Source organism: Panicum virgatum, chromosome 6N (genome assembly GCF_016808335.1).
Source record: "Panicum virgatum strain AP13 chromosome 6N, P.virgatum_v5, whole genome shotgun sequence".
NCBI classification, from domain to species: Eukaryota; Viridiplantae; Streptophyta; class Magnoliopsida; order Poales; family Poaceae; genus Panicum; species Panicum virgatum.
The window spans coordinates 37,761,479-37,771,220 of record NC_053150.1 but is presented as its reverse complement, the minus strand read 5'-3'; positions in this window follow the sequence as shown (position 1 = coordinate 37,771,220).

Sequence of the window (9,742 nt, the reverse complement as noted above, 5' to 3'; positions counted from 1 at the left end):
ATCCGCCCCAATCCGCTGGTGGGCCCATCATCGATCCGAGCCCTCTCGCTCTCAGTGTGCCCTCGCGGCCTCTAGAAGACCCGCATGCTTCCTTCTTCCTCCCTGTTCTTTCTCTTTCCCTCTGATATGCTCCTCTCCTCTCTCGATCCCTCCCTGATGATGGCCACGACAAAAGCAGGACCGTCAGAGCTCCTCCAAATAAGATGCAGTTTGCACTGATTTGAGTCTATTGTACTTGATTCATTCAATTTCATGGATTCTTAATTGATTTCATGGATTTCCCTTAACCTTAATCAATTTTGTTGGGCGCAGGGTGAGGAGGAGGTTAGGGCAGCGGCAGTGGCGAACGCTAGGGGGAGGTGAGGGCAGCAGCGGTGGCGAGCGCGAGGAGGAGGCGAAGGCAGCGGCGGTGGCGAGCGCGAGGAGGCGAGGGTAGCAGCGGTGGCGTCGCGAGGAGGAGGCGAGGGTAGCGGCGGGGGCGAGCGCGAGGAGGAGGGCGTGGGTGGGAGCATGGGGGCACTGCGCGGCGCATGGCGGCACGGGGCCACGCAGCATGACGGCACGGCGCTGGGCCAGGTTTTTTGTTTTTTGAATCGATTTTTACGGTTGGGTGAGGGGGTGGTCCGCCCCTAGAAATGCATTTGTAGGGGAGGGGGCCTCCGCCCCTAGAAATGGATTTTCAGGGGCGAGCACATTACCCTCCCTTACAAACAATATTTTTAGCTACGAAAAACAGCAACGGGCCTAGCGTCCATTGCTACAAATGTCATTTCGACGGCCCCTAAAAATAGTTTATGTAGTAGTGGCAGTCAGTGCGGCCTAGGTGGCCTCCAAGCAGAACTCGAGACACACAACCTCACGAGTTGCCTCGGAACAGAGGTTTGGGTCCCCTTACACCAACGGAGCTACCGTCGAGCGCCCTCTCCGTTGTAGGAGTTGGCGAAGTGTGACATCCTGAAAAATTTACCAAAATAAATCACGCGCTAAAAATAATTTTCAAAACTTTTTCATCGTTGAGCTCAATCCTTCCCTAAACCCCTTCCTGTCCGAACTCCAAATTCTACGGCGATCGTGCCGACCCGGCACCGAAATCAATCACCGTCCCGTCTCTTTCTTTTCCCCATTCCGCGCGTCGCGTACCGCCCGACCGCCGCGCGTGCCCGAGCGACCCCGTGGTCGCTGCCGAGAATCCCGTCGCAACTCTCTCTCTCTCTTTCTTTTTTTCCTTTCCCTTTTCTCTTTTTCCTTTCTCCTTTTTCCTATTCTTTTCTCCCTCCTCCCTTCTCCTCCTTCCTTCTCTGTTCCCCGACCATGCGCACGCGCGCGCCTGCTCAGCTTGGCACCACCTTCCCCCTCCACGCGCCGCATGCGCGCGCGCCTGTGAGCCCACGCGCACCACGCGGCCGCGCGGCTTGCCGCGCCGCTCGCTGCTACCTGACTCGTCCCATCTCCTGGTAGCCGCGCCGCTCGCCACTCGCGCCGCAGAGCCGCACTGCTCGCGCACGGCGCCCCGCCTCGCCGCCGAGCCACACTGCTCACGCACAGCAGCCGGCCCTCCTCCACGTGCACCGTCCACCCCTGCACATCGGCACCCTCGACGGCCATGCCGCTCCGAGACGCTCGTAAGCGGCCGAGCGCCATTAAAGGCGCCTAGCGAAGCTCGCCGGCCTCCGCCGTGCCCCACCCGTTCCACCGCCTTATCCCGCCTATAAATAGGCCCCTCTCGTCACCCTTCACCGCCACCACCTCCACCGCCGCCCCTAGCCCTCTCCCATGCCGTGCAGCGCCGCTGCCCAGAGCTCCTCCGCCCGCCTCCGCCGGCCGCCGTGGCCCGGACGCCTCACGCCATCTCCGCCCAAGGTAAGGGGTGCAATAGGACCCACTCGACGCCCACAACCCCTCCGACCACCGCGTGTCCCTTCCCCGAGCCCACAGCGCCGGCTCCGCGTCCACCTCCGGCCACCACCGCCGGCCACCGTGGCCACGCCACCACAGGCCACCTCCGCCCGAAGCAAGTGGGGGAAACAAATCCCCTCGGCCCCCTCAAGCTCTTCCCCTCCTCCTTGGCCGCCGGCCCCTGGCCGCCGCCGGCGCGCCGCCCCCTCCCCTGTTTCACGGGAAAGGGGAGGAAGGAGACGGGTACTTTTGCCCAGACCCCCTGCCCTTCTCAATATTCCTTTAAGAGTCCACCCTCTCTCTCTAGCCTTTTTGCAAAAGAAACCCCTCCTTTATTATATTCAAAAACAAACCCTTCCACCATATAACCAAAATTCCAAATACACCCCTGCCCTTTTTCAGAGTAGCCCGGGAATTTTCTAAAATTCTGATCAAGCCCTTGCCCTCTCGAAAATATTTTCTAATAGGCCCCTGATCCCGGTTTAGCCCCTAAACCTCGCTTTAACCTATCATTTCATGTGCCAAACATTCTCCAATTGACACGAAACTTTACTACGCCATTTCTAGCATAATTTCGGCCATGCAATTAGAAAACTACCCAGAAATATTACTCTTATCTCTATATCTTCATTGTTCCCGATTCAAGCTCAACGATAAAACTTTTATTTCTTTTTATTTATTGTGTGCTTGTTGTGTACGTCGTAGATCACTGTGTGAACGAGGGAGAACCCGTCGACGAGCAGTACCGCAAGCAAGTGTGCGACACCAAACCCGAAGGACAGTACCTCGATCAGGACTTCCCGGAAGGCTTTGAGAACGGCAAGTTCAATCTCATCTTTTGATGCATGTTTTGTCTCAGTTTTATAAACACAACCTATTGGCCCGTTTTTTCAAAACTGTATATTGTTTTGCTACTAAAACCCGGTTGGATAGCCACCCCTTGGTTTGTTATAACCATTCCTTGACCACCTAGATTAATGTCTGAATATGATTTATTTTATTTGGATGTTAATCGCTGCTAGAACGCTTAGGACCTCAAACATGGTACAACTTGTTTTATGAAAGGAAATAGTGTGAGTGTGTGGGAAGGGAAAATGTGAAATTTTCGAAAGATGAGTTGGACGGGATGGATGGCACTTCTGTGTGAATTGCCGAATGGTGTGCTCGTACCTGTGTGGTTGAGCAAGGTTGGGAGATATCCATCTTGTCACAATTAAGGACCGAGTTGCTGTGTCATCTTGCCTAACTACACTATCATGCAAACCTCTCGACCATTGTATGTGGCAACGGCTTAGCATAAACCCCACTAGTTAGTCTGATAGCCATCAGGAGAGCTGAGAGCAACGGGTGATCAAGGAGAAGGGATAAGCTCTGTGTGACTTATGCCCCGGTTAAACCTTGGTGATAGGTCAATGGACCCTTAGTGGATTCCGTGTTGGCTAGTCAGGTCTAGCTAAGGTGGGTAATGGCTTTGTTGGGATCTGCACCGACACTAAGGTGATCATACTGTGGTACCCTGCTTGTGGATAAAGTTGCACACCTCTGCAGGGTATAGAATCTATTCGAATAGTCGTGCCCACAGTACTGGGCGAGTTACGGTTTGGTCACACAACTAGTATTTCTTCTGGGAATGGATGGGTGGCGTGAGTGGTTTTGGAAAGTGTCCGACAGCTGTGCCATGTGCTACAGCGGATGAGGAGTCTGGTAGCAATTTAAAACTTGGATCCTGTGTGGACCAACCCTATGTGTTACTCGGTACGAGAAAATTGCTTTGAAAATCCTTTTCTTTCAAATGAATCCATGCATAAAATTAGCTTTCCGCAAATTAAACCCTAGCCTTATCCTTGATTTACCATGTGCATTATATTCTGTTTATACCCCCTCCGTGTGTGTGGTTGGACTTGCTGAGTACGTTTGTACTCACACCTTACTTAATTTTTGCAGAGGAAGATCTAGACTTTGTTCCCGAGGACGTTGAGTAGGGGTTCCGTTCTGCACCCAACCTTGCCTGTGGTGTTGGCCCTGTTCAGGATGCTTTCGCTGGCGTGATACTCTGAGCCCGAGCTGGATCCCATGTTGGTCGTGCTTTGGTGTATCACCGTAGCCTTTTTACTTCTTGTTATTGTCTGTCTCGAGTGTCCACCTCCTTGGAGGATTGTACGGTGATGTACCATCTGATGTAATAAATGTGTATCAGCCTCCTGGGACTGATATTGTATCGCATTTAAGTCTTCTCTTATGAGGGGACGCTTCACGAAGCTAGAGGAGGAACTTGCTGCGATTTAGGATTCAGTGACGCGAGCACCACTGTAGGCCAAGCCCACCATTGAGATGGTGTTGTATGATAAGAACAGAGTCAGTGGTATGAACATGCGTGAGGCCGCGCAAGATGAAGATCTTCTTACCCTTGGTGGTGAAGGCGGGCACAGAGTGGCAGATTGCCTTCTTGAGCTCCTTCCGCTGAGCGCTTATTGTTATCCATGATTCTAATCTGAGGATGGAGGCTGAGAGAGACTGAAGAAGATGAGAAGATACATATTGATTTTCTTCATTCTACTCGGGGTCTATATTTATAGCTGTGGAGGAATTGATGGAGAAGTGGAACCGTTGCGACGTTGTTCGAATTCGTCACCAGGAAGTTTAGGCGACACACATAGGTGCGCGGGAAAAGGAACCGTTGCGCGGGAAGTGGTGAACCATCATCGGCCAGATGTATATTGTTCCCTCTCTAAAAATTTCAGCCAGTTTCATCGAGCAGAATAATTATGAAAAATGTTTTACTTAGCTACAGCTAGGAATAAGAATAAATTGTACAGGACAAAACATGCAAGTAATGTTAATGAAATTTTAAATAAATGTTGGTGATCTAATGATGATCCTACTGTAAAATTTCAGGCCATTTTATGCATCTGGTAAATCAGGAAAAATCAAGTAAACAGCTCGTACTAGCACCAAGAAATAAATCCTCAGGCTAGAGAATGTAAGTGATGGTAATGATCTTTTAACTGAAGATTGTATTCCTTAAAATGAGCTTGTCGTAAATTATTCAGAATTAAAAGAGCTACCCAGAAAACATGAAAAATAAGATTACTTTCTAAAGCATGGATAAAGATAAATTTCTACAGCTAGTTATTTTATTTTTCAGAGGCTCACAATTTACCAGCATGAATATGTACCCAAATAAAAGCTCTAGTAAAAATATCAGAATTTTCCAGTTACAGAAACTATTTTTCATGATTTAATGTATTTCTCCTTCCCAAAAATCATTTGGTCCAGTTGGGCTCAACTAAAAATTCTCAAACTTTTTTTTACAATATTTAGGAACCAAAATAAAGGTGTAAAAGTTTCAACTCATGAAACACAGTAGAACCACTTGGGCAAATAAAACCATTTAACCTAGGCATTAATCAAGATCTATTTCAAAACCTAAGTTAGGAGTGAGCACTGGCCATAAAAATTTTTACACAAGCCTACACTACTAGCATACAGATCACTGGCCAAACATGGTGGTCATGCAGTACACAGAACTTGAGATCTAATTAAGTGACAAATAAACTTGCATTTAACCTGGAGAAAAATACATTGAGCAAATGGAAAAGTGCATGTAGATAAAGTTGTAGATATACTCATGAGGAACTCAGAACATTTGAGCTTGTATTTTTCCCATTTCTCTGTGATTTTTAATCTAATTTACAAGTTCACTAGAAAAACTAGAAAACATGAACTACAGTTTGCACCGGGGTCCCTGCAATCTTGCAGAACACCCCCTAGAATCTAAAAAAGAAATCGCACATAGGTCCCTGGCCGGAGGAAGAAGAACAGAGGCGGCGGCGCTGGCCGGTTTCCGGCGACGGCGGTCGCCGTCGGCGAGGGGAAACAGGGGGAGGAGCAAGAGGGCGGCAAGGGCTACCCGTTGGTGGGCTTGGATGGCGGTGGATGCGACCGGAAGGGGTGCTCCAGCGAGATGCAAGCGGCGGCGGCGGCGGTGGCTATGGCCGGCGCTACTCCGGCGGCCTTGGGCAGAGGTGAGAGGATCGGGGAGCACCGGTGGGAGGTGAAGAAGCTTGCTGCGCGGTTGATTTGGTTCAGGGCGGGGCTAAGGAGGGAGCTCGACGGCGGCTTAGGTGGCAGCGGCAGCCATGGCAGTGGCACACGGCGGAGGCGAGGTTCCGGTGAGGGATGGAGAGCAGGGGATGTCCGGGGAGCTTCACGGAGGCGATAGGAAGCTAGCTAGTGTAACAACCTGGCCCGGGATAACGGCTAAGATCTACTCTACACGTTGAGTAAACCACACCTGCTAAATAACTCTCTTGCGCTTTCGTCCTCGAAAAAGGTTCGAACCGGAGTTACTAGCTTCCCAGAGACCGGCTATTTAAGCTGTTTCGATTCCCTCTCTGTTTCCAGTTTGGGACGAAGGAGCTATGCCACGGCGCTACAGTAGCCTGTGCTACAGTAACCCCCCCCCCGCGCGGGGTAAAGCGCTGGGCGGCCGGTAGGGCCGCGCGCGCGCATGGCGAGCGTGTGGCACGGCGACGGGACAGGGAAGGGGCGTGGCGCTACAAGAGCGGGCCGGGGCGGCACACGCATTCAAGTGGACGGGACGGCTCAGCGCGACGACGGGGCGGCGTGCGTGGGTAGCTGGCGTCGGCGTGAGGCGCGCACGGCGGCAGAGCGGTGGCGACGCGTGGCTCGCGCGCGTGGGCGGGAAGGGGTTGTGGAGGGAACGACGGGAGGCAGTTTGTCACGACGCTCGTGGCGCGTCCCGGTGGCACGGCTCGCCGGCAAAGGGTGGCCACCGCGTGGCGAGCGGCTTCGGGGGCTGCCGGCGTGAAACAGGGGAGGAGGGAAGAGAGAGAGAGAGAGAGAGAGAGAGAGAAGAGAAAAGAATTTTTGACCTCATTTGACTCTGAAATTTCGCCAAAAATTTGAACTGTGCTCGAAAAAGTTTGAATACCAAAGTTGTTCAAAATTTTGAGAGCTACAACTTTGGTTTTAGCGACTTTTCCATTTGATTCTTAGTTTTTGAATTATAAGTCTGATTCTATTGTGGAGGTTTAAAGGCCTTTTGCAAATTCGAATTTTTCTTAAAAATTCATGCAACAACTTGAAAATTTCCCAACATGAAAGTTGCTCTATTTTGGAAACCCTACAACTTTTGTTTTGGGAAAAACTTTATTTGAGCTTTATTTTTGGAGCTATGCTCATTATCCAATTATGGGTATTTTGAAATGCTCATTATTCCATGCATTACTCCTGATAAGAAATATATGCACATATATATACATGTAGGAATGTTTAAATGCAAGGGTGCTTGATGACATAAACATGATCATGATGCATGATAAAATGCAATTTCTCTCTTTAAACACCCTGGGTGTTACAGCCTACCCCCCTTAAAAATAATCTCGACCCGAGATTCGAGTAATAAGCTTGGTGTGGAAGGTGCGTGTACCTTGGAAAGAAGATAGAAATCCACGATAGTGCTCGTTTAGGTATGTTTCAGTTTCCCAAGTGGCTTCCTCTTCTGTGTGGTTACTCCATTGGATTTTATACATTTTCACAACTTTCCTTCTTGTTGCCCGTTCCTTCTAATCATGGATCTTTACTGGATGTTCAACATAAGAGAGGTCTGGTTCTATTTGTATGTCTTCTTGCTCGGCAATTTCTATGGGAACCTGGACACATTTCTTAAGTTGAGAAACATGGAAGATATCATGGATGGAAGATAGTTGTAGAGGATGTCGCACTCTATAGGCCACGGGTCCACAAGTTTTGATAATTTCATAGGGACCAACATACCGGGGAGCTAGTTTTCCTTTTACTCCAAATCGTTGCACACCCTTAGTTGGTGAAACCCGAAGGTAAGCGTGATCACCAACTTCGAATTGCAAGGGCTTTCTTCTTTTGTCGAAATAACTCTTTTGCCTAGATTGTGCCGCTTTAAGATTTGCTTGGATTACTCTGACTTTACTTTTTCCTCTGCCTCTGTTACAAGATCAGGTCCGAATACCACTCGTTCTCCGACTTGCGACCAGCTCAAAGGAGTACAACACCTTCAACCATACAAGGCCTCAAAAGGTGCCATTTTCAGACTCGCTTGGTAGCTGTTATTGTAGGAGAACTCTGCTAGGGCTAGACATTTGTCCCAATTTTTGTCATAGTGAATGACACAAGCTCTCAACATGTCCTCTAAGATTTGGTTTACCCTTTTGGTTTGCCCATCGGTCTGAGGATGGTACGCCGAACTTCGGATCAATTTGGTGACAAGGGATTCTTGCAATTGTTCCCAAAAGCATGCTACAAATTGCACACCACGATCGGAAATAATTGTTTTTGGTACACCATGCAAGCAAACAATGCGATCATGGTAGATTTCTGCATATTTCTTGGCAGTATAAGTGGTATGCATGGGAATGAAGTGAGCCGTCTTGGTGAGCCTGCCAAAAATGACCCAGATTGAATCATGCTTTTGAGAGGTGTTTGGTAAGCCAACAATAAAGTCCATGCATGCTTATATCCTCCCACTTCCAAGATGGTATAGGCAAAGGTTGGAGAGTACCGGCTACTTTCAAGTGGCTAGCCTTTACCCTCTAACAAGTGTCACATTCAGAGACATATTAAGCGATCTCCCTTTTCATTCTAGTCCACCATAAGTTTTGTTTTAGGTCTTGATACATCTTGCTACTACTTGGGTGAATTGAGAATTTTGAAAGATGTGCCTCATCAAGAATTTGTTTTCGGAGATCATGATTCTTTGGAACAACTAGACGACTTTCAAACCAGAGAACTCCCTTATGATCCTGACGAAAGCATTTATACCTTTCTTCCCCTTGAGAGAGTTTTTGTTTGATGATCCCAATGCCTTTATCATGTAATTGTGCCATGATGATTTGGTCATGAAGAGTGGGTTCAACTGAGATGTGATTCAAGGTGCCTTGTGGAATCATCTCCAAATTCAGCTTTCTCATTTCATGACATAGTGTCTCAGTATAGGGCTCGATGGATAGGCAATGGCAATGAGCTTTGCGACTTAAAGCATCCGCTACAACATTAGCCTAGCATCTGCTACAACATTAGCCTTGCCTGGGTGGTAGTGCACCTCAAGATCATAATCTTTGATTAATTCTAACCATCTTCTTTGTCTCATATTTAGATCGGCTTGAGTGAAGATATACTTGAGAATTTTGTAATCGGTGTATATGTTGCAATGTGTACCCATCAAATAGTGTCTCCATATCTTTAGAGCGTGAATGACAGCTGCTAATTCATGGTCGTGAGTAGGATAATTCTGCTCATGTGGCCGAAGAGCTCGTGAAGCATAGGCAATGACTCGGTTTTCTTGCATAAGTACACAACCAATACCAGTGCCAGAAGCATCACAATAAACATCGAATGGCTTGGTGTTATCGGGTTGAGCTAAGACAGGTGCTGTAGTCAAGTTCTCCCTTAGCGTATGGAATGTTTTTTCACATTTTTCATCCCACACAAACTTTACTCCTTTCTTCAGCAGTTTGGTCATCGGCTTAGCAATTCTGGAGAAATTCGAAATGAATCGGCGACAATATCTGGCTAAACCGAGAAAACTGCGAATCTGATGAACTGAGGTAGGAGGTTTCTAGTCCATCACCTCTTGTACCTTACTGGTGTAAGGATCACCGGGGTGTCCGACCCTAGAGGGGGAGGGGGTGAATAGGGTCGCTAATTCGCTTTCTAACCGAGGGGTCAAACTACTTGCATAAGATAAACCTAACACATCCTACACATGCTAGTTATGATTAAGGTTTATCTATACTACTCTCTACTTACCCCAAAAGACTTGCAACCTATAGCCAATCCTAATCAAACT